We start from the raw sequence: 25,267 nt of genomic DNA on the forward strand, positions 1-25,267 counted from the left end.
AGTTTTTATCTTTCTAGTCGTAAAATGGCAAGTCATTTTCTAATTTTATTACTCATTTCAAGTTCTAGTACAAAACTGTGTTTAAGTTTTTCCATTCGAAAGAAATCAAAAATAAATTCCCTTTAATTTTGGCAGTCGTATTTTGTTAAAAAAATTGCTGCTTTTGCATCTTTGTGAACGTTGCTTGTTACAAATAATTATTTGTCGTTTATTAAGCACAGCTTTTAAGCACACCTTGCTACTGCTTAAAAATGAGTATATTGTTTATAAGTACGATGGACAATAGAAGGTATACACATTACGTGTTTCACTTTATTTTATGAAGTCGCAATCAAGAATTCCTGCGGTCTTTGTTTTTAAAGTTAATCAATGTTATTGTTGCTGATTCCACAAAACCGGTTAGAAGACAGGAAACCGAAAAGTTTCCTATAAAAATAAGATCGTTGTCCATACCAATGAAGATTGAAGATTCACAGCAAATCGTTCCCTCCCTTATTAACCAACGTGTCATTTTGTCGCTGTGCTAAAGTGACCCTCCATGCCAAAGTGACGCACCGTGTCATTTTGTCGCTGTGCCAAAATGACGTACCGTGTCAAAGTGACGCTCCGTGTCATTTTGTCGCTGTTCCAAGCTGACGCACCGTGCCAAAGTGACGCACCGTGTAATTTTGTCGCCGTGCCAAAGTGACACACCGTGCCAAAGTGACGCAGCGTGTCATTTTGTCGCTGTGCCAAAGTGGCGCAACGTATCGTTTTGTCGCTGTGCCAAAGTGACCCTCCGTGCCAAAGTGACGCACCGTGCCAAGGTGACGCACCGTGTCATTTTGTCGCTGTGCCAAAGTGATGCAACGTGTCTATTTGACGACCGTGTCATTTTGTCACTGTGTCATTCTGACCCGCTCCCAATAAGAATAAGTGTTTTGCTTATTCCTTATTTTTATTTATTAGATATTGGTATAAACAGGTGTATGATGACTCAAATATTGACATTGGTAACAAGCTTCTTTAAGACATTTAAACTTATATAAATTTTTTATGAGCTTCATTATATTCAAAATGTACATTGTTGTTCAAAAAATTAACCTTTTTAGGTGTTTTAAACTAATGTTAATAAATATAAAAGTACTTAATTAATAGTTGTTATAGAATTACAAGCTACTTATGGTATTAGAATAATTTTAAAAATATTTATAATCCAAATTAATAGCTTTATTTATTAGCTTGATAACCGAAAGGTTCTTCGTGCACCAGGTCCTAGGACCAAATATTTTGAGCGTCTGTTTTAACGTTCAATAAACTTTAGTTAACTATAAAAGATAAGAAATGCTGTCGTTTAGTTACTTGTTGTAAAATGAAAATTTTCTATAACTAACTGATTTTTATTAAACAAAACAAGTTTTCATTTTAAACTATTTTTACGATTACTTGATAAACACAACCTAAATGAAAATACGGCGCCGATGGGACTCGGTCCTACAATATTCCGCTTCGCAGCCGGACGCCTTATCCATTGCGCCACGCGGTCAGTCCCACATTTCCTCATTTAATCGATTGTATAAACAAAATTATAATGCGGGCGTGAAATAATATTTTCTGTTACTGTTTTAAATATATTTAATTAGAACCAGTCATAATTAAGTTACTTATTTACTCGAGACAGTGCTTTACCAGTTAATTCAAATTTTTCTTTTGTAATTGCAGCATTTAGACTTGAAGTGTTATAATTTCAACAGTTACATATTATTTTTTAAAAATATGCATTATTAACTTTAACTTATACGACTTTATATTTTTACAGTTAATTTAAAAATACTTCCATTTACTTCTTCTACAAAATCAATAATATGTTAAATGTTTGTAATTTTTTGCAGTTAAGATTATTTTACGTCACAAAAAATGTTACTGACAAGTTTTTACTAAGAATTACTAGAAAATAATTTTATTTAATCAATTTCTAATAAGTAGCTAGTTTGTATTATCAAGAGTAAATTTTTTAAAACTTATAAGAAAAGTACACTAGGAGCTTAAAAATATAAAATATGATAACCTTTTTAATTAATGTATGTGCTTATGCAAAACAGTAATAACTATATTCACATAAAATAAGTTAATATTATTTTTGATACATAAAACGTAAATAAATTATTTTCCAGATTACTTAATCAGAATTAACTTAATCGTATACAAGATATAGTAAAAAATAACGTTGAATAAACAGTTTACATACATATTACTTAATTTATTTGTGTTTTGATTATATAATTTTTTTCTTTTGTGATTTTTTTAGAAATAATTTGTTTTTTAATAGTTTTATATGACGATAGTTTCTGTTAATACCTTATCCTAAAGTATTTTAAAGACATAAACATATTTAATTTTATTATGTTTTTTTAAAGTTTACCCAAAATTTTGTTAACAAAGTCACGATTAATCATGATAAATACTATGCTTACCATATACTAAACGTATGACTAGTAAAAACATTTTAACATGTAGTATATAAACGCATAAGACTGCTTATTATCACAAGTTTCCGTTGTGTAGTGGTTAAATAACGTAGTTAAGTCGGCTAGAGCCCGGGAGGAAACACTTTTGTTGAAACTAAGGTATCTCAATTACTAAAAAGTAAAAAAGGTAATCTTTCATGTAGGTAACAACACTTTAAACAAAATAGTTTAGAACTTAACGTTATTCTAAAATTGGACATAGCACATAATGGGAGCATTACCTTTGAACAGATATTAAGCTTTAAAAAGCAATTACTTTTTCAACAAGTAGTCATTTTGCATCGAAATTTAAGTTTTAGCCTGATCATTATCATAACACTGATACAGATATTAATATTCAAAACTACATATATAACAAATTTCTTCAACAAGTAGACCTTCAAAATAAAACAAGACCTAAATCTTAAAAAAAAACGTAGTAATTGAAGGGAAATAACCTATAATCGATCTTTATTTATTTTTATTTTTTAATTTATAGACTTTTATTACTTTACATGAACATGAAGCTAATGAATATCTTATTTGAATGCTAAGGGCTTCAAGTTGCATCTTTGATATTTTTTAAAGCGTTTATTATAATTTATGCTAGCTTAGTAGTGCGTGAAATTAAACATATTTTTATAGATTACTTACATACAATGCATGAAATGATTTTATAAACTCAATTTGTTACTGAAAAACTTATTTTTTTGTTGTTAAAGCTAAGTTTTTTATTAAACATTTTTGTTTCTAAGCAGTTTAGTACAAATGCAGTTTTAATTTCAAATAGATCTAACATATTGTTAAAAAACAAATTCAAGCTAGAGGGCTACTTTAAATTACACTTTCCTCGACTAAAAACACTGTATAAACGTACAAAAATGAGAACATTCACAACTGATGCAGCTTTACTATCAAAACGTATTAAAAAACTTTACATACAAAAAGTACATAGTTGTAACAAACTGTAATCTCACAAGTGGGGACGTAGCTCAGTAGTAGAGCGCATGCTTTGCATGTCTGAGGTCCGGGTTCGATCCCCGGCGTCTCCACGCCTATTGTTTATTTACTTTGTTATAAAATCAAACTTTTAGTTTGTGTTAAATTTTCAATATTGAAATTTTTAAGTTACTTCTTTATTCAACAAAATTTTGTTTTACTTAATAACTTATTTTTAATAAAATTTAAAACTTTAATACATGTTTATTATAAGCTTTTTAATACAGGGTTGCCAAAAGTTTTTTACTTGTATAACGGATACTTGATGCGTATATAAACCTATCATACTTACAAACATCACTTTGGTTTAAGCGTACTCTTTTACAATCAAATACTTTTGAGCTTTATATCTTGACATTTATACTGATTGCATTTAAGCTGTTAACAACTTTTCAAACAAACTTAGGTATCACTTTTTTTAAAGAACTGCTTACGGTAGTTTTTTTAATTAATATAAAAATAATATTTTTTTTAATATTAAAAACCAGCTTGAAATTTAAATAGTCTTTATTTGTTTAAAATAATAGATTTAAATCATTAGCAATTGGTGTTTATAAATTATAAACAGTATAACTTTTTTTAACGCGTTACAAACACATTTTACTTTTATATTATATATTTTTTTAACTTTATCAAAACATTTTAACATCAAATAAAATTTTATCTTCGTTTTTTAAACTAAATTACAAAATAAAAAACTTTTTAAGACTATAACTTGTTATTATTTACGAAATAGGTATAAGCTTTAGAAATTTAGAAATAGATTATTTTTTGTATACAAGTAGTAATGATTTTACCCTTTGATTTACAAATTAAATGTTTTTTTTAGTGCTTATATATTTGAATTTAATAACTTAATATGTTTAAGTTTAACTAAAAAACTTAAGGTTAAAACAAATACAATAAGCATATGGTATAATTTTTTAAATTTTACTAAATACTAGTTTAAAAAGCTATATTAAACTAAAGTTCGTAAATTTTAAAATAACATAAAATTTTTAAAATTTAGATTAAAAAATTAAAAATTGTTCAAACACAAGTTAAAGAGTTTTACTTAGAAATTGTTTTGCCTGTTATAAAACTTAACTTTACATAATTCTATTATAAATGAGGTAAATACAATTTGTTAAGTTTTTGATTTAAAGTAATTTAATAAACTTCTAATAAAAAAAAATTTCTTAAGTTTTATTAAACATAAGTTCATAAAGCGTCATTAAATATAAGTTTATAAAGCGTTTTTGAAAATTAGTTTAAACATTTTATTGAACATTTGTTTATGAAATTTTATGAAAAATTTATACAGACTAAGTTTATAAAATGCTAATTAAATTTATTTTATCAAATTTTTCTAAACAGAATTCTAAAAAGTTGTATAAAGATAAATCTATTAAAATTTTAAAATATGCATATCTTTATAAAGTGTTATTAAACATAAGTTTGTTAAATTTTGCTGAACATAAGATTTTAAAGTTTTAATGAACTTAACTTTAAAAAGTTTTACTATATGTAGATTGAAATTTTTTTTTCAAAGTATATTTGTGTTGTTTTATTTGTGTTAATAAACTTGTTATTTTTAATATTTTTTAGATTGTAGGTACTTCAAAACATAAGTATAAAAGCTTATGGATTTCTATTTTTAATTTAAAAAGACTTGTATACTTAAATTTAGTACAGTACGCTAATTACAAAAAAATATTACCAGTCATTTATTAAGTTTTTTCTAAGTATATCGAAAATATTTAAAACTTTTAGATTATGACAACCGGTTTTTAAGTTAATTTGATAAGCTGTGGTTGAAATATACTTGTTAAACCTCAAGCTAAATTTAAAACTTTATGAACATATTTTCATCAATTCTACCGTCCTCCCAGGTGGTCTAGTGGTTAGGATTCGTGGCTCTCACCCACACGGCCCGGGTTTGATTCCCGGTCTGGGAAACCTTTTGCTGAATATTTCAGTATAAAAGTAATCTCAAAAGTAATTAAAAACTTATAGTTGTAGTTTTTTAAACTTATTTACTTGTATTCGTTGTATGTTTTGTAGTTTTTAAATGAAAAATTTAAAATTTGAAATTTATCTGTTCTCATTAATAAAATGCAGTTTATTAAAAATAATCTTATAAAGTATTGCTAAATTATAGTCTATATAGTTTTTTTTAAACTATGTTTATAAAGAGTTATTAAGTATAAAAATTTTGAAAAAGTTTTAACAAAACTAAAATTAATTAAAAAAAAATTGTAAACTTAATTAAAAATAAAAACATATATTTTTATAAAACATAAGTTTCGAAAGTATATCAAATTTAAGTTTACAAAGTTTTACTAAAATAAGATTTAAAAACTCTATTTAACACACATTTATTTAGTTTTACTAAACATAAGTTTGTAAAGTTAAATTAGACATTAGTTTACAATTATTTTTCAAAATAACATATAATTTTTTTCTTAACACAAACTTATAAAGCTTTATAAAATATAAGTTTAAAATTTTAAATATTAGTTTATAAATTGTTACAAAGCATATGCATTTAAACGTACATTACATCTCATATGTATTTGTTTATTATTTAGAGTTTAAACCTTGCTTTCCACGCGATTTCTACTTTAAATAATGTATTTTTATTGATTTAAGTACTTTTATTCTAACTCTGTGCAGAAAATATCAAAAAAGTTATAAACGATTTTAAATTAATAGTTGGCTTTTCTATATATCTGATCCTCAAAGAAACAGAAACTTTTTAATTAGAAAAAATACTGGTTTTATTATTTTTATCCTTTAGGCTAGTTTTTAAATCAATATTAAATTAAAAGCTCTAGTTTTATTCAATGTCTAGAATAGTATTAGTTTTTTAACGTATATAAAACACAGTGGTCAAACTAATTCAACTAATAATAAACTATTTCATTGATACAACTTGTAGACTTACCCTTATGATTATAGAAAATTATAACACATAACAACATTATGGTTTATTAAGTTAGTTAAAATTCAAATATTATAAATTTGATTTTATTTCTTTATTTTAAAAACAAACTACTTAGGTTTTCCGCAGAAATAACAGGTCAGAGTTAGAAAACCCACGGCATATACTAGCGAGGCCGTGACACACCCAGCCGTAGACCAACACTCTTCGCACATAGCAGGTTCTCGTGTGGACGATATGGTGACCCGAACGTGAAAGATAATATATTAAAGATATAATTTAGGTATTCAAATAATTTAAGCTGATATTATACCTCTGAAAAGTAAAAAAATATATTGAAAGACCACGCCGGGACTCGAACCCGGAATCTTCTGATTAGGAGTCAGACGCCTTATCCATTGGGCCACGCAGTCGCTTGTTAAGATGCTGTTTATTGCGCTTTCAAAACTTGTTCTTAGTTGTTTTACTAGCTATCTTGTTGATAACTGAAAAACGATAAATTCAATGCGCAAAAAAAAAAAATTACTAAAACCACAGTTTTTGATTACCACGCGAAATTACTTTACACAGCTACTGTATTTATTCAGTACGTTGAGAACTAAATATGTTAAGTGTTTTATGAGCTTATTCATATGATAAAAAAAATTTTTTTTTATATATTTACGTGTCCATTCGATGTTTTACATACGATTATTTAAACGCTTTATTTAATTTAAAACACTAATAAGTTTTAAATACTAATTCAAATTTTAAAAAATATTTAGTTTTTTCTTTAGAACGCTCTTATAACAAGTTTAAAATACAAAATATGTTATAAAGCTTTTAGTTAGTACATCAAGTTTAAAGTTTTGTTAATTAACCATAAAAACTATAAGTTTATACAACTATGTATTTATAAACTAGTCTTTAATTGAAAGATCAAAACTAAGTATACTAACTATTTCTTGACTAAACCCTTATTAGTTAAAGTTTTAATAATATATACTTGTAAAAAGTACTGGGTGTGGGGTTCGAACCCACGCGGACAATCGTCCATTGGAACTTAAGATCAACGCCTTAACCACTCGGCAACCCAGTTGCTCTCTTAACTAAACATTAGGTTTTATATATAGTATACCTAGCTTTTATCAATCATAACAACCCGAAGAAGATACTACATATTTGTTATTGACTAATTTTATTAGCAATGAGAATTAAGTCAAAACTAATGTAGAAACCCAGTTACTGTTCTAGATATTAATAATTTTAAAATATACAGTTGTTATGAGTTAAAACACCATTCAAAATTGAAGCTTGGTTAAAAAGTAAATATTTACTTAAAAGAACGCCCCGTTCCAAAACATATTAACATTATATTACTTTAATTAAATTTAAACTTTTTTAAAACTTATATCTTCTTAATATAAATAAAATTGTTTCCGCCCGAGCTCGAACCGGGGACCTTTCGCGTGTTAGGCGAACGTGATAACCGCTACACTACGGAAACTTGTGATTAAACACGGTTTTATTGCGTTTATATACTAGCTGTGAGATTAAATTTGTTATTAGCTTGTTTTGTATTCAGATAATATTTCACATATTTATTGTAATTTTAGAATCTACATTGCGTCAAACACCTTAAAAACAACGTTTAAAATCACTATTATACTTTTCAACCAAAATTTATTTCAAGCTTCTGCCTGCAGTTACTGAGCTTAGTTTAAAAAAATTGTTTTCTTTGATTACTAGGTTAGCAATATATATATAAATAGGAATTTTTTGAATTATTTAATATTTATGTTTCGTAATGTTTATTTTTAGATATTAAAAAATCGGTCAATTTACATGTTTGCCTTGTATAAAGTTGTTCAATTTTATTTCAAGTGACGTATTTTTGTAACGATTTGTATAATTATTTTAATTTTGTCTTTCATCGACAATTTTTGTAAAACGATATTTACGTGACGTCATTTATGGAAATTTTTCGTAAAACTTATTAGTTTATAAATATATCGGTTTAATATTTTACCAATTACTAGGAGCCTAAATGTCATAAAAACAACTATTTTTTCAACATATAATTTTACAGATTTACTTTTCTTATTTTAGTTAGTATAGTTAATAGAATTATTATAGTTTTGTTTAGAAAATTTACAAAGTTAATCAATTTGTAAGTGTCAAAAAAAATATATATGTTCCATAAACTTAATATAGTACAAAAACTTAATATAGTACTAACTAAAATAAACAAAGTAAATCTGTAAAGTTTGTTGTTGAAAAACTTTAACTAATTTAGTGTTGGTGAAAACTTAAACATATATTTTTTTTTGAACTTACAAATTGATTAATTTCGTAAATTTTCTAAACAAAAACTATAATAATTCTATTAACTATACTAACTAAAATAAGAAAAGTAAATCTGTAAAACTAGATGTTGAAAAAATAGTTGTTTTTATGACATTTAGACTCCTAGTAATTGGTTAAATATTAAACCGATTTATTTACAAACTAATAAGTTTTACGAAAAATTTCCATAAATGACGTCACGTAGATATTGTTTTACAAAAATTGTCGATGAAAAGACAAAATTCAAATAATTATACAAATCGTTACAAAAATACGTCACTTGAAATAAAATTGAACAACTTTATACAAGGCAAACATGTAAATTGACCGATTTTTTAATATCTAAAAATAAACATTACGAAACATAAATATTAAATAATTCAAAAATTCCTATTTATATATATATTGCTAACCTAGTAATCAAAGAAACAATTTTTTTAAACTAAGCTCAGTAACTGTAGGCAGAAGCTTGAAATAAATTTTGGTTGAAAAGTATAATAGTGATTTTAAACGTTGTTTTTAAGGTGTTTGACGCAATGTAGATTCTAAAATTACAATAAATATGTGAAATATTATCTGAATACAAAACAAGCTAATAACAAACTAAATCGCACAGCTAGTATATAAACGCAATAAACCGTGTTTAATCACAAGTTTCCGTAGTGTAGCGGTTATCACGTTCGCCTAACACGCGAAAGGTCCCCGGTTCGAGCTCGGGCGGAAACAATTTTATTTATATTAAGAAGATATAAGTTTTTAAAAAGTTTAAATTTAATTAAAGTAATATAATGTTAATATGTTTTGGAACGGGGCGTTCTTTTTAAGTAAATATTTACTTTTTAACCAAGCTTCAATTTTGAATGGTGTTTTAACTCATAACAACTGTATATTTTAAAATTATTAATATCTAGAACAGTAACTGGGTTTCTACATTAGTTTTGACTTAATTCTCATTGCTAATAAAATTAGTCATTAACAAATATGTAGTATCTTCTTCGGGTTGTTATGATTGATAAAAGCTAGGTATACTATATATATAAACCTAATGTTTAGTTAAGAGAGCAACTGGGTTGGCCGAGTGGTTAAGGCGTTGGACTTAAGTTTCCAATGGACGATTGTCCGCGTGGGTTCGAACCCCACACCCAGTACTTTTTACAAGTATATATTATTAAAAACTTTAACTAATAAGGGTTTAGTCAAGAAATAGTTAGTATACTTAGTTTGATCTTTCAATTAAAGATTAGTTTATAAATACATGTTTGTATAAACTTATAGTTTTTATGGTTAATTACCAAAACTTTAAACTTGATGTACTAACTAAAAGCTTTATAACATATTTTGTATTTTAAACTTGTTATAAGAGCGTTCTAAAGAAAAAACTAAATATTTTTTTAGAATTTGAATTAGTATTTAAAACTTATTAGTGTTTTAAATTAAATAAAGCGTTTAAATAATCGTATGTAAAACATCGAATGGACATGTAAATATTAAAACAACCTTTTTTAAATCATATGAATAAGTTCATAAAATACTTAACATATTTAGTTCTCAACGTACTGAATAAATACAGTAACTGTGTAAGTAATTTCGCGTAGTAATCAAAAACTGTGGTTTTAGTAATTTTTTTTTTTGCGCATTGAATTTATCGTTTTTCAGTTATCAACAAGATAGCTAGTAAAACAACTAAAAACAAGTTTTGAAAGCGCAATAAACAGCATCTTAACAAGCGACTGCGTGGCCCAATGGATAAGGCGTCTGACTCCTAATCAGAAGATTCCGGGTTCGAGTCCCGGCGTGGTCTTTTAATATAATTTTTATACTTTTCAGAGGTATAATATCAGCTTAAATTATTTTGATACCTAAATATATTTTTAATATATTATCTTTCACGTTCGGGTCACCATATCGTCCACACGATAACCTGCTATGTGCGAAGAGTGTTGGTCTACGGCTGGGTGTGTCACTGCCTCGCTAGTATATGCCGTGGGTTTTCTAACCCTAACCTATTATTTCTGCGGAAAACCTAAGTAGTTTGTTTTTAAAATAAAAAATTAAAATCAAATTTATAATATTTGAATTTTAACCAACTTAATAAACCATAATGTTGTTATGTGTTATAATTTCTATAATCATAAGGGTAAGTCTACAAGTTGTATCAATGAAATAGTTTATTATTAGTTGAATTAGTTTGACCACTGTGTTTTATATACGTTATAAAACTAATACTATTCTAGCTATTTAATAAAACTAGAGCTTTTAATTTGTTATTGATACAAACCAGCCAAAAGGATAAATAGGGTAAAACCAGTACTTTTTTTTAATTAAAAAGTTTCTGTGTCTTTTGAGGGTCAGATTTATAGAAAGCAAGCTATTTATTTCGGTTTACTATCATTTCTAACTCGCTATCATTTCTAACCTGATCATTTCTAACCCGATCACTTCTAACCCGATCATTTCTAACCCGATCACTTCTAACTCGATCCCTTCTAACCCGATCACTTCTAACCCGATTACTTCTAACCCGATCACTTCTAACCCGATCATTTCTAACCCGATCACTTCTAACCCGATCACTTCTAACCCGATCACTTCTAACCCAATCGTTTCTAACCCGATCATTTCTAACCCGATCATTTCTAACCCGATCATTTCTAACCCGATCACTTCTAACTCAATCACTTCTAACACGATCATTTCTAACCCGATCAATTCTAACCCGATCTTTTCTAACTCGATCATTTCAATCCGATCACTTCTAACCCGATCATTTCTAACAAGATCATTTCTAACCCAATCACTTCTAACCCAATTAAACCCGATCATTTTTAACCCGATCATTTCTAACCCGATCATATCTAACCCGATCATTTTTAACCCGATCGTTTCTAACCCGATCATATCTAACCCGATATTTATTTAGCCGATCTGTATTAATATATTATTTTATTGTTTATTTAAGATAAGGATTTGTTATAAAAACAAAATTATCTCAACAAAATTGTTTTATTTAGATGTTTAGTTTATTTTGTTTAAAATAAAACCTAATGTTCTAGTTATACGAATAAAAGTGAAACAAGTTGTATGGATAAAAGTTAAACCAGCTACTCAAATAAAGGCTGAACCAGTTGTTGAAATAATGTGAAGCCAGTTGTTCGAATGAAAGTGAAACTAGTTTTGGAGTAAAACCATTTGTTCGGGTGAAGTTGAAGTAGGATATTGTTGTTCTCTTTTCGGAAGCACCGAAATTATAAATTTTGTGTTATAATTTTTGTGTTTTTATGTTAATTTTTAAACTTTAATTAGTTGAACTCAGTTTTTTTCATTTTTAATGTACAATTTTGGTTTATTTTTGTCTTTTTGTTGTATGTCTTTCTGTATAAGTGGCCTAGGTTTTGATGCCTGGGTCCTTCGTATGACAATAAACTTACAATAATTAAAAAGATAGCTTTTGTTTAAAATCTAATTGTTGATATTAATTGGTTCGTTTATTGTTTTGACACTAAGGCTTAAAATTGGATTATAATTAAGTGTAGTTAATTATTTAAAAAGCATTAGGAAAATATAAGTATTTTGTATTCTAAAGATTAAATATTAAGTTTTGATAGTCGTCAATGTAAGGAATATATTGAGTATCGCAGCTGTTAAAGTCTATTATGTTTATTCTTTTGAAATGATTCTATATGGTTAATATATATTTTTAAGTGTAGAAACCAGATTGTCAATTTGCCTTTAAATTCAGGGAGTATTTATACGAAATACAACTTTTTAAAAATATTAATATCAGCGTTTATGAAACTTTAAATAATACAGTTAATAAAATTTAGTAATTGTAATGGTGGTTTTATTTAAAATTAATATCATTAAATTCTAAATTTTTAAACGAAAGTGTATACTGTTTAATACAAAGCCAAAAGTAGAGGTAGAAGGTTTTTTAAATACTTAGAACTTGTCATTAACTCGAACTTTAATTTAATTTTAATTCTTAAATCAACTGGTAAATTGTAAATAAAAATTAAATGTAATTAAGTTTAATTAATTATAATAAACTTAACTATGAAAGTTTAGTGTCGAAAACTTATTATTACGCATTTTTTCTTTTTCTTTTGAAATAAAACTTATGTAGGGCAAAATAAATTTACATTTTTCATAAAAAGTTAAAATTGCAAAAACACGATTAATAATAGATATTTCTAAAATAATTTTCTTGATATCTTTTAAAAAGTATTGTTTTACAGTTTTTCAAAGACACAAAAACTTATAGATTACATAGCGATCATTAAATATGAAATGTAAATATTAATTATTAGATTAAACTATATAACTTAAAAACTTATAACAAAATAATAAAACCAGTTTGTATTGTGAAACCTATTATATAGGTTTAAACTTTTAATAAAGAAAAAACTCATCATATCTATATAAATTTATAGGTGCAAAAAACCACCGAGAATAAAGTCAATAGACTGCAAGCTGGCTTTACTGTAATGAATAAAAAATAAATATGCTTTGTGTAATAATCGTCTGGAAAAATATTTGATTAAAAGAAACAAAGAACTTAACGGAGTTTTTTTAAATTTCTGCTCCTAATTATACTTAATTTAACTATAATTAATTTATTGTTTTATTTAAAAATGTTTTTTTTTTAATACTTATTTTGTTTTTACTTACGTTATTTCAACTGCTCATAATAAAGTAATTTTAAAGAAATGTTTGTCAATTAAAGTACTAATTTAAGTCGCAATTAAAACATAGGCGAGATTTAATTACCCTCGAACTTGTTATAAAAATAAACTTGCCTGTTTAACTATTAGTGTTAAACATATTTTTTGTTCTAAAACAAAGTAGGAATTTATTAATGAATTGAAATCAAGACGGACAATCGACATAACAACTTTTGCGGTTTAGTTATATAACTTTAGTGTTTTAATAGCTAGTTTCTATTAAAAACCATGCTTTTCCACTTAATATAAAATAATTTTTTAACTTCTCCTAATGTTTGTTTGAATTCCATTATCTTAATAGGCCTATGCAAGTTGCATAGCAATTTGTATAAGTTATAAAAATGAAACTTAAAACTACCATACTATAAAAGGTTAATACATTAGTAAGCAATAATAAAAATTTTACGTCAGACTTTCAATGTAGTTTTTAAACCGTAATATAAAAGTTTTTGTATCTGGATATTACAATTGTAAGAGTTTAATTTTAAAATTTGCTTATGTTAAAACTATTGTAGTCACGTCAATTACAATAAGATCCAACTAAAATATAATTATCACTGCTTTTTTTAAAATCCTACAAAGAAGAGTTCAAAATACTTCAAAGTAAACAATTTAGTAAATTGTATATGATTAACGAAAAACGTCTCTTAAAGTGTATTGAAAAAAAAATAAATAATAATAGAAAAAAACTAAAATTATGTATAGGATAAAAAATCAAAAAATGAGGTAATAAAAATATATTAAGATTATGTTAAGTTAATACTAAAATTAAAATTTATATTTAAAATAATTTATGTTACACAGCAAAATCATTATGTTTTAAAGTAACTAAAAGTTTAATTTTTTATTGTTATTTTAAGAACTTCATTAAGACTAGTTTGTTTTTGCATGAAATCCTGATTAAAAAATAAAAACATAGCATAAATAAAATGGGTTAGAAACGATCGGGTTAGAAATGATCGGGTTAGAAATGATCGGGTTTAATTTGGTTAGAAGTGATTGGGTTAGAAATGATCTTGTTAGAAAAGATCGGGTTAGAAGTGATCGGGTTAGAAATGATCAGATTAAAAATGATCGGGTTAGAAGTGATCGGGTTAGAAGTGATCGGGTTAGAAGTGATTGGGTTAGAAATGATCGGGTTAGAAGTGATCGGGTTAGAAGTGATCGGGTTAGAAGTGATCGGGTTAGAAGTGATCGGGTTAGAAATGATCGGGTTAGAAGTGATCGGGTTAGAAGTGATCGGGTTAGAAGTGATCAGGTTAGAAGTGATCAGGTTAGAAGTGATCGGGTTAGAAGTGATCGGGTTAGAAGTGATCGGGTTAGAAGTGATCGGTTTAGAATTGATCGGGTTAGAAGTGATCGGGTTAGAAATGATAGCGGGTTAGAAATGATCGGCTCCCATTTATTTCAAATCGTCAATAAATTTTTTGATATTTTTAGTGCATAAAAAAATCGAATAGACACATTTGCTTTACTGCAATGAAGTTTATTACTACGTCATGATGCATAAAATTATAGAATATAAACGCCTTAAAAGTTTTATCTAAAAGTCGTACATGGTCTAGTGGTTAGGATTCCTGCTTGCAATTACGCGGTGCCGGTTCGATTCCCTATGTAGGAAGATTTTTGTAAATTTATTGTACTTCATGTTGTGGCCGTGACAACCCAGGTTTGAATCCTAGTTACAGCACTTTTTACCAAGAATGGTATTTATGCACAAAACAAACATTTCAAAATCATACAGCCTAGTATTTATTTCACTAAATTTTAAATAATTCATGCAAATATTTTTCAATGCTCATTTTTCTGAATTAATATTGTTATTCAAAAGTTGTATGATAACTTTTTTAACTAACACAATAACTTAGTAATGTTTTTATGAACAGAAGAGTAGTGTGGTGTGAATTACAAAAGTTTATTTTGTAAATGAAAATAACTTGTTTTAAATTTTCTAGAATCAAAACAATTGATTAAGCTTGTACTTTTCTACTGTTAGAATAAAGGTAGAAAAATCAATAAAAACACAAACCACAGTCTCTTAGATGACTGCCGCAAATAAATTCAAAAAGGCAAAATTTCTTCAAGAATAACCGCAATATCAATATCTTGCGGTAAGTAAGCTAAGTTGAAAATTCCCTAAAACAGTACAAACTTAAGTATCATTCAATAAGCTATTGTAAACAAAAAATGAAAACAAACCGAAGCAGAGCAGGGGCGACTCGAGCAAAGGCAACTCGATCACCAGCAACTTGAGCACAGGTAATTTGAGCAGAAACAACACAAGCAGAGGCTATTCGAGCAGAATCAACTCGAGCGGAAGCAACTCGAGCAGAGGCGACTCGAGCAGAAGCAACTCGAGCAGGGACAGCTAAAGTAGGGGCAAATCGATCACTGGCAATTCGAGCAGAGGCGATTCGAGCACTGGCAACTCGATTTTTTTTTTCTGCACCACATAGAAAAATACCACGCAACGCCACTGATCAAGCATAATAATTTATTGTAAATCCAGTATGAAATTTAATATCAAGCATTGAAATTTATTATCAAGCATAATTAATTGAAATCAAGCAGAATTATTCTCTTAAAAACGTAAGCATTTGACAGCAAGCATAATAATTCAACTTCAAGCAAAGTTATTCGACATCAAGCAAAATTATTTAAAATCAAGTATAAATATTCAGCACCAAGTAAAATTATTTAACATCAGGATCAATTACTCGACATAAAAAAAAATACTTTATTTCAAAAACCGATAAAAAACGAGGGGACACTCGGATTTGAGCCAAGGACCTATCGATCTGCAGTCGATTGCTCTACCACTGAGCTGTTTTCCCTTCCATCACAATTATTTATAATGGTATATACTCATTTCCCCAGCGTTGCCTAAAGCAAAACTGTTAACAATGATTTAATTTTACTTAGTTTGTGTTTGTAATTGCATATTGCCTTTATAGCCACTCTCACACCTTAAACATCGTATACTTGGTTGTAAATTTAAATATCTTAAAGAAAAGGAAAATTTTAGTGTTTTTCAATTAAAAAAAGTAATTTTTACAGCTTTACAGAAGTTATTAATTCATATGAAGTAAACTATACTTAATAAAGTATTAATTCAAATATAGTTTATAATTATGAAATAAAAGCAATCATTTGTTTTTCAACGATTCAGGTTTATAGATCTAAAATCTAGTTTTCTAATAACTTTTACAACTAGAGTAGTGAGCAAAACTACACCACTTTTAAAACTATACCATAATAACAGTATAATATTCTCGTCTGTAATTACCTAATATTTTTTTTAATTAAGTTTATTTTATGTTTTGCATTGGTAAAACATTTTATTAAGTATATTTTTAACGAAATTGATTTAAGGTTAACGTTTATTTAGATATATAAATTCGTTTATTTATTACATTCAATGTATAGTTATTTGCCTTAACTAAGAAAGAATGCTCAATTTACTTGGATGTAAAGAGCTTTTTTAAAAAGTATTATTTAAATATATTTAAATCGCTATTTACATTTAATGTATAAATATTTGTTAAATTTTATTTATAATAAACAAGATGACAAAGCAGATTATTGACAAAGATTTCTACAAACCAATAACTAGCTTTATTATGTTTAAAACAAATGTTTCTACACCGGGAATCGAACCCGGGTCGTCTGGGTAAATGCCAGGAATCTTCACCACTAGACCATATAATATTGTGAACGATTACGTTATATTGTGTTTATAAACGTTTATGTCAGCGTACGTACTGTAAATTAGAACGTGTTTATGTAACTTAACCTCATGTACGCGTAATTAGTTAAATATTAAAATACATACGTCTAATTGCGTTTTATTAGTTTTTAACTTCAAGCATTTTATTACGCTTTAGTGGTATTAAAATTGTATGTAAAAATAAAACATTAATGTATATATTTCTATGAAGTTAGTTATAAAACATTTTAGAAATCAAAAAACTATTTTTTTTAAATATTTACAAATAAAAGTTTGTCAATTAAAAAAAAATAGCAAAAAAAAACTAATAATAATTGTGCTTTTAATATACTATCAAAGTGCTTCAAAATTTTTGATAATAAAATTTACGAACTCTTTACATATACTATATTTAAAAATTAGTCTTCCCTTAAAAAATTTATTTATGTATAATTTTTTTCAATAATTTTTGTAACAGTTTTATATTCAGAAAAAGTAGTTTAAAATCTTAGACAAATACTAGTATAAAACTTTTTATACAATTAGAAAGTATTTATTTAGTATTTTTGATTAAAAACTCAAGCAAAATTATTTCAGTTGTAATTGAACTTTTATTTTACTACTTATAAAAAGCTATAGTTTAAAACAAACTAAATGCTCTGTTAAACTAGACTTGAAAAATTAATACTGTGATGAATAAAGCATACTTTAATTATTTTAACATAGATTACAATTATTAAACCATAACACAAAAGAAGTATTTTTTTACAACGCAGTATTATTTGAAAAATTAAATAAACCGTAAAAAAATAAAATCTAAGCAGTTTTTATTTCTTAAGAAAAAGAATTGCCTCGACCCGGGATTGAACCAGGGACTTTCAGATATTCAGTTTGACGCTCCCCCGACTGAGCTATCGAGGCTTGTGGTCAAAATAATTTTTCAGCGTCTATATACTTTATTTAACTTCAAGTGCTGATATCCACCAATATTTTTAACTTTCATTTCAGCTATAAAACGTGTTCACTTTACTTTATTGCCTATATTTTGCAGAAAATTTGTTTATTTTCAAAGTATAAACACAGCAAGGACATCATTTAAGTATGAACTTTAAGAGCTACGCACCCACGTAAGGTACGCACTAAATCTCAAAAAAAAGTTAAAGCAAAAAAGAATTTATAAAAAAGTAACGAAATGAATGAAGATATGATGTAAACACTTTTAATAATCAAAAAACTCAACTCTTTTTGAAAAAAACAACTATAACAGACCTTACTAACGAAAAATGTTTCTATAAGCTCTAATTCAAAATAAATATATATTTATATACAATTATAATATATACGATAATTCCTAAAACTTTAAGTAACGAACTTTAGTCTGGTTTAAGGTGCGTAATTTATCAATGTTTCAATTTTATTGAATTTATTTTACATTCGTTTTGATTGAAATATTGTTTAAATAAATCATGTTTGACTTAAGTAAAATATGTTTGACTTAACTAAATTGTGTTCAAACTTAACAAACATTTTTGACTTGACTAAATGAAGTTTGACTTTACCATATAATATTTGACTTTTTCTAAATATTGTTTGACTTTACTAATTCATGTTTGACTTAAACAAATGATGTTTAAAGTTAATAAAACGCTTTTGAAATTACTAAATAATTTTTGATACTATATATTACGTTTTACTTTTCTAAACTTAGCCTTTTATAACTAAATAATGTTTAAACTAAGTTACCCAGAAGTATTAAAAATTTTATTGAACTCGTTTAAAACCGATTAAGTTCTTAAAAACATGATGTAAGTATTAAATTGATATCTTCTTTTGTATAGACTTGCTACAGCTTAAATGAAAATCGTATGGTTTTGTTATGCTACTAACTAAATACTGTTTTTATATTAAATCTAAATTTTTGATAAAAACAAAGCTAGTGCACGTAGTAGAAATTCTTTTGCTTTTCTACTTTAGTGCTAAACTGTTGCGTAAACCTTAAATAACGCAAAAATTGCTTGGTAAACAATGGAAAATATTTGAAACTAATTAGCTTACGCTACTTATTATGTATTACATTTAGTAAAGTTCAACTGACAAAGGATGGTCTGGAGATGCGTCGATCCCGGTACCTCTCGCATGCTAAGCGAGCGCTCTACCATCTGAGCTACACCCCCATCTGACTACTTCCGATTCGTAGCGTTTATATTGCTATAGTTTGCATTATTACGTCATAAAACTGATGTAATACATGCAGACTTTTATATTTGAATGGTTTTATTTTAGAACTTTATAAATGCATATTGCAGTTTATACTTTTTATTATATGCTTTGGTTTTAAGAAAACAAATAAAGAGATCTCATCTACTAGAGGAGAAATAATGAATTTATTCTTTCAAGAATTTATTCTACAAACTAAGTTTCGGTCAAAGAGCTCGTCAGTGCTTAAACAAATCTTATTCAATGTATCAAACATAATATAGTTTTTATTGTAAAACTTTTTTTTTTAACAAACTACTTTATAACGTCAATCGTCATAACAACAAATAATTGCAAAAGGTTATAAAATTAGCGTTCGCGGTAATACAAAATAAAGTCAAGCCGTTTTTTGAAAATTGATCATCAAAGTGATTTAAACTGTACTCTTTTTATGAATATTTCTTTAATTGCTAAAACTTGATTTCTTATGAACATTTCTTAAAGTATTAAAGTTATAAAAATTAGAAGCTATATTGCAAAACGGTATAAAAAAAATTTGTAGACAACACTAATCGTTATGTAAAAACAAAAAACGTAAATCATTTATATAACTGCAAACTTGAGAAAAAAGTTTTTCAATTAGTGGTAATTGTTTATCTTATGTTTACCGAATCAAAACACTTCAAAAAAAATTAATATTTATTTTTTATAATTATATTTATATATTTATTTGATTATGTAATAAACAGTAGATTTATACGACCGTTTCAAATATGAGATATGTTATCACATATATTCCTCAGTAAAGCTAAAGTTTATTAACAATGTTTAACAGAAATTTAAAACTTTTATAAGTATTGTGACATAGTAATAATGAAGGTTTTTGTGCAACAAGTTAATTTTGAAAAATACACTGATTTTAGTTATGTTACTGATTTAAGTTTTTGTACATTTTGAAAAGTTTCGAAAAGTTGTATATACATATATATTAATAAAACACAACGTTTTACAAATACAGTTGTTTCACTATTTTGTTAAACAGAACAGATCTACTGTTTGTTTATTGTGATAATATTTTAAAACATAGGTCAAAGTATATATATAAAACAAAGTTAATATTCAAAATTAAACACCTTCTACAGAGCCCACATAAAGGGCTTTTAAATAGTTTATTAGAAAAACACGATTCTTTGTTGTTCTGTCTAGCCTGAAAGTCTGTCGGCAGCTACAACATTATACCACCTTTTGAACTGAAAATAATCACAAAGAATTGATTCAAAAGGAACTTTTGGACTCAATGGTTCATTTGAAGGTAGGTGAGGATTGCTTTGAGATTTGTGAGGTTTTCGTGATAACTGAAAAACGATAAATTCAATGCGCAAAAAAAAAATTACTAAAACCACAGTTTTTGATTACCACGCGAAATTACTTACACAGTTACTGTATTTATTAAATACGTTGAGAACTAAATATGTTAAGTGTTTTATGAGCTTATTCATATGATTTAAAAAAAGTTTTTTTTTATATTTACGTGTCCATTCGATGTTCTACAATTTTTTAAATGCTTTGTTTAATTTAAAACACTAATAAGTTTTAAATACTAATTCAAATTGTAAAAAAATATTTAGTTTTTTCTTTAGAACGCTCTTATAACAAGTTTAAAATACAAAATATGTTATAAAGCTTTTAGTTAGTACATCAAGTTTAAAGTTTTGTTAATTAACCATAAAAACTATAAGTTTATACAAATATGTATTTATAAACTAATCTTTAATTGAAAAATCAAAACTAAGTATACTAACTATTTCTTGACTAAACCCTCATTAGTTAAAGTTTTTAATAATATATACTTGTAAAAAGTACTGGGTGTGGGGTTCGAACCCACGCGGACAATCGTCCATTGGAACTTAAGATCAACGCCTTAACCACTCGGCCAACCCAGTTGCTCTCTTAACTAAACATTAGGTTTATATATATAGTATACCTAGCTTTTATCAATCATAACAACCCGAAGAAGATACTACATAATTGTTATTGACTAATTTTATTAGCAATGAGAATTAAGTCAAAACTAATGTAGAAACCCAGTTACTGTTCTAGATATTAATAATTTTAATATATACAGTTGTTATGAGTTAAAACACCATTCAAAATTGAAGCTTCGTTAAAAAGTAAATATTTACTTAAAAAGAACGCCCCGTTCCAAAACATAATAACATTATATTACTTTAATTAAAATTAAACTTTTTTAAAACTTATATGTTCTTAATATAAATAAAATTGTTTCCGCCCGGGCTCGAACCGGGGACCTTTCGCGTGTTAGGCGAACGTGATAACCGCTACACTACGGAAAATTGTGATCAAACACGGTTTATTGCGTTTATATACTAGCTGTGCGATTTAGTTTGTTATTAGCTTGTTTTGTATTCAGATAATAATAATAATAATAATAATAATAATAATAATAAGGCCCGCTATCAGCCGAGATCGGCTATGCGTGTTGTGCACAGAGAAAAAAATAAAAAAATTACATGTTTAAAAAAAAAAACATACACAGTGATGCAATAAACAAAACACAAACACACAAAAAAAACAATTAAATTCATTCTGCTTCTTATTTCTTAATCTTCTTCTTCGTTTTTCTAGAATATTCCTTTTCTCTTTTTTGCAGTCTTTTGTGTATAGTTGATCTCCATTTGGCACGGTCATTTGCAAGCAACTCCCAATCATCAGTTCCAATGTTCAAGCTTTTTAGGACGCGCTTGCATACATCCTTAAAACGTAATTTTGGACGTCCTCGGTTTCGTTTGCCAACGACCAACTCGCCATACAATAGAAACTTTGGGATCCGCTCAGTATTCATTCTCAGGATATGACCGAGCCAGCGAAGCTTGCGCTGACTGAGGGTAAAGTACATAGTGGTAAGACCAGTACGTCTCAATACTTCCTCATTGGTGATCTTTTGCTGCCATGTAATTCCAAGGATGCGACGAAGGCATCGTAGGTGGAAGGTATTGATTTTTTTCTCCTGTACGCTAGGTAACGTCCATGTCTCGCTACCGTAAAGCAGAGTACTGCAGACACAGGAACGGTAAACGTTAGCCTTTGTTCGAATGCTTAGCTTTTGGTTATCCCAAACTCTTGCAGTCAAGCGAGCGAAAGTGCCTGATGCTTTGCCAATGCGACTATTTATTTCTTTGTCCAATGATGCGTTTGACGCAACATTTGAGCCAAGGTATACAAAGTTATCTACATTCTCGATATCCTTACAATTGATCTTATTGATGGTAAAATATTTATTCCTTGACTTAGAATTTTAGTCTTCTTAAGGCTTATAGTAAGGCCGAAATCCGGGCATGCCGAAGAAAACTGATTCAGCAGTGTCTGCAGGTCTTGGGCAGAGTGAGCCACGAGTGTATTCAGATAATATTTCACATATTTATTGTAATTTTAGAATCTACATTGCGTCAAACACCTTAAAAACAACGTTTAAAATCACTATTATACTTTTCAACCAAAATTTATTTTAAGCTTCTGCCTACAGTTACTGAGCTTAGTTTAAAAAAATTGTTTTCTTTGATTACTAGGTTAGCAATATATATATATATATATATAAATAGGAATTTTTGAATTATTCAATATTTATGCTTCGTAATGTTTATTTTTAGATATTAAAAAATCGGTCAATTTACATGTTTGCCTTGTATAAAGTTGTTCAAATTTATTTCAAGTGACATATTTTTGTAACTATTTGTATAATTATTTGAATTTTGTCTTTTCATCGACAATTTTTGTAAAACAATATCTACGTGACGTCATTTATGCAAATTTTTCGTAAAACTTATTAGTTTGTAAATAAATCGGTTTAATATTTTACCAATTACTAGGAGTCTAAATGTCATAAAAACAACTATTTTTTCAACATCTAGTTTTACAGATACACTTTTCTTATTTTAGTTAGTATAGTTAATAGAATTATTATAGTTTTTTTTAGAAAATTTACAAAATTAATCAATTTGTAAGTTTCAAAAAATATATATATGTTCCATAAACTTAATATAGTACAAAAACTTAATATAGTACTAACTAAAATAAACAAAGTAAATCTGTAAAATTTGTTGTTGAAAAACTTTAACTAATTTAGTGTCGTTGAAAACTTGAACATATATATATATTTTTTGACACTTACAAATTGATTAAATTTGTAAATTTTCTAAACAAAACTATAATAATTCTATTAACTATACTAACTAAAATAAGAAAAGTAAATCTGTAAAACTAGATGTTGAAAAAATAGTTGTTTTTATGACATTTAGACTCCTAGTAATTGGTAAAATATTAAACTGATATATTTATAAACTAATAAGTTTTACGAAAAATTTGCATAAATGACGTCACGTAAAATATTGTTTTACAAAAATTGTCGATGAAAAGACAAACTTAGAATAATTATACAAACAGCTACAAAAATTCGTCACTTGAAATAAAATTGAACAACTTTATACAAGGCAAACATGTAAATTGACCGATTTTTTAATAACTAAAAATAAACATTACGAAACTTAAATATTAAATAATTCAAAAATTCCTATTTATATATATAGTATTGCTAACCTAGTAATCAAAGAAAACAATTTTTTTAAACTAAGCTCAGTAGCTGTAGGCAGAAGCTTGAAATAAATTTTGGTTGAAAAGTATAATAGTGATTTTAAACGTTGTTTTTAAGGTGTTTGACGCAATGTAGATTCTAAAATTACAATAAATATGTGAAATATTATCTGAATACAAAACAAGCTAATAACAAACTAAATCGCACAGCTAGTATATAAACGCAATAAACCGTGTTTAATCACAAGTTTCCGTAGTGTAGCGGTTATCACGTTCGCCTAACACGCGAAAGGTTCCCAGCTCGAAAACAGTTTAATTTAAATTAAGAAGATATAAGTTTTAAAAAAGTTTAATTATAATTAAAGTAATATAATGTTATTATGTTTTGGAACGGGGCGTTCTTTTTAAGTAAATATTTACTTTTTAACGAAGCTTCAATTTTGAATGGTGTTTTAACTCATAACAACTGTATATATTAAAATTATTAATATCTAGAACAGTAACTGGGTTTCTACATTAGTTTTGACTTAATTCTCATTGCTAATAAAATTAGTCAATAACAATTATGTAGTATCTTTGCTCGGGTTGTTATGATTGATAAAAGCTAGGTATACTATATATATAAACCTAATGTTTAGTATGTAATGGCAACTGGGTTGGCCGAGTGGTTAAGGCGTTGGACTTAAGTTCCAATGGACGATTGTCCGCGTGGGTTCGAACCCCACACCCAGTACTTTTTACAAGTACATATTATAAAAAACTTTAACTAATAAGGGTTTAGTCAAGAAATAGCTAGTATACTTAGTTTTGTTTTTTCAATTAAAGATTAGTTTATAAATACATATTTGTATAAACTTATAGTTTTTATGGTTAATTAACAAAACTTTAAACTTGATGTACTAACTAAAAGCTTTATATCATATTTTGTATTTTAAACTTGTTATAAGGGCGTTCTAAAGAAAAAACTAAATATTTTTTTAGAATTTGAATTAGTATTTAAAACTTATTAGTGTTTTAAATTAAACAAAGCATTTAAAAAATCGTAGAACATCGAATGGACACGTAAATATATAAAAAAAACTTTTTTTAAATCATATGAATAAGTTCATAAAATACTTAACATATTTAGTTCTCAACGTACTGAATAAATACAGTAACTGTGTAAGTAACTTCGCGTAGTAATCAAAAACTGTGGTTTTAGTAATTTTTTTTTTTTGCGCATTGAATTTATCGTTTTTCAGTTATCAACAAGATAGCTAGTAAAACAACTAAGAACAAGTCTTGAAAGCGCAATAAACAGCAT

General features: G+C 26.8%; 12 non-coding genes across 12 annotated transcripts; 6 read left to right on the top strand and 6 right to left on the bottom strand.

Annotated features, from left to right (window-relative positions):
- The first annotated feature begins 3,467 nt into the window (after positions 1–3,467).
- Positions 3,468–3,538, top strand: Trnaa-ugc (transfer RNA alanine (anticodon UGC)). The gene has a single exon. It is a non-coding gene; the product is annotated as a tRNA-Ala (tRNA).
- Positions 3,539–5,350: 1,812 nt separating this feature from the next.
- Positions 5,351–5,422, top strand: Trnae-cuc (transfer RNA glutamic acid (anticodon CUC)). The gene has a single exon. It is a non-coding gene; the product is annotated as a tRNA-Glu (tRNA).
- Positions 5,423–6,748: 1,326 nt separating this feature from the next.
- Trnar-ccu (transfer RNA arginine (anticodon CCU)) lies at positions 6,749–6,821 on the bottom strand. The gene has a single exon. It is a non-coding gene; the product is annotated as a tRNA-Arg (tRNA).
- A 582-nt stretch (positions 6,822–7,403) lies between these two features.
- Positions 7,404–7,485, bottom strand: Trnal-uaa (transfer RNA leucine (anticodon UAA)). Its single transcript has one exon. It is a non-coding gene; the product is annotated as a tRNA-Leu (tRNA).
- A 336-nt stretch (positions 7,486–7,821) lies between these two features.
- On the bottom strand, positions 7,822–7,894 carry Trnav-aac (transfer RNA valine (anticodon AAC)). Its single transcript has one exon. It is a non-coding gene; the product is annotated as a tRNA-Val (tRNA).
- A 1,492-nt stretch (positions 7,895–9,386) lies between these two features.
- On the top strand, positions 9,387–9,459 carry Trnav-aac (transfer RNA valine (anticodon AAC)). Its single transcript has one exon. It is a non-coding gene; the product is annotated as a tRNA-Val (tRNA).
- A 338-nt stretch (positions 9,460–9,797) lies between these two features.
- On the top strand, positions 9,798–9,881 carry Trnal-uaa (transfer RNA leucine (anticodon UAA)). The gene has a single exon. It is a non-coding gene; the product is annotated as a tRNA-Leu (tRNA).
- A 580-nt stretch (positions 9,882–10,461) lies between these two features.
- On the top strand, positions 10,462–10,534 carry Trnar-ccu (transfer RNA arginine (anticodon CCU)). The gene has a single exon. It is a non-coding gene; the product is annotated as a tRNA-Arg (tRNA).
- A 7,474-nt stretch (positions 10,535–18,008) lies between these two features.
- On the bottom strand, positions 18,009–18,081 carry Trnaf-gaa (transfer RNA phenylalanine (anticodon GAA)). Its single transcript has one exon. It is a non-coding gene; the product is annotated as a tRNA-Phe (tRNA).
- Positions 18,082–21,216: 3,135 nt separating this feature from the next.
- Trnal-uaa (transfer RNA leucine (anticodon UAA)) lies at positions 21,217–21,299 on the bottom strand. The gene has a single exon. It is a non-coding gene; the product is annotated as a tRNA-Leu (tRNA).
- A 338-nt stretch (positions 21,300–21,637) lies between these two features.
- Positions 21,638–21,710, bottom strand: Trnav-aac (transfer RNA valine (anticodon AAC)). Its single transcript has one exon. It is a non-coding gene; the product is annotated as a tRNA-Val (tRNA).
- Positions 21,711–24,614: 2,904 nt separating this feature from the next.
- Positions 24,615–24,697, top strand: Trnal-uaa (transfer RNA leucine (anticodon UAA)). The gene has a single exon. It is a non-coding gene; the product is annotated as a tRNA-Leu (tRNA).
- Positions 24,698–25,267: the final 570 nt, after the last annotated feature.

Source organism: Thalia democratica, unplaced genomic scaffold (genome assembly GCF_965202585.1).
Source record: "Thalia democratica unplaced genomic scaffold, ktThaDemo2.hap1.1 HAP1_SCAFFOLD_535, whole genome shotgun sequence".
Classification (NCBI taxonomy): Eukaryota; Metazoa; Chordata; class Thaliacea; order Salpida; family Salpidae; genus Thalia; species Thalia democratica.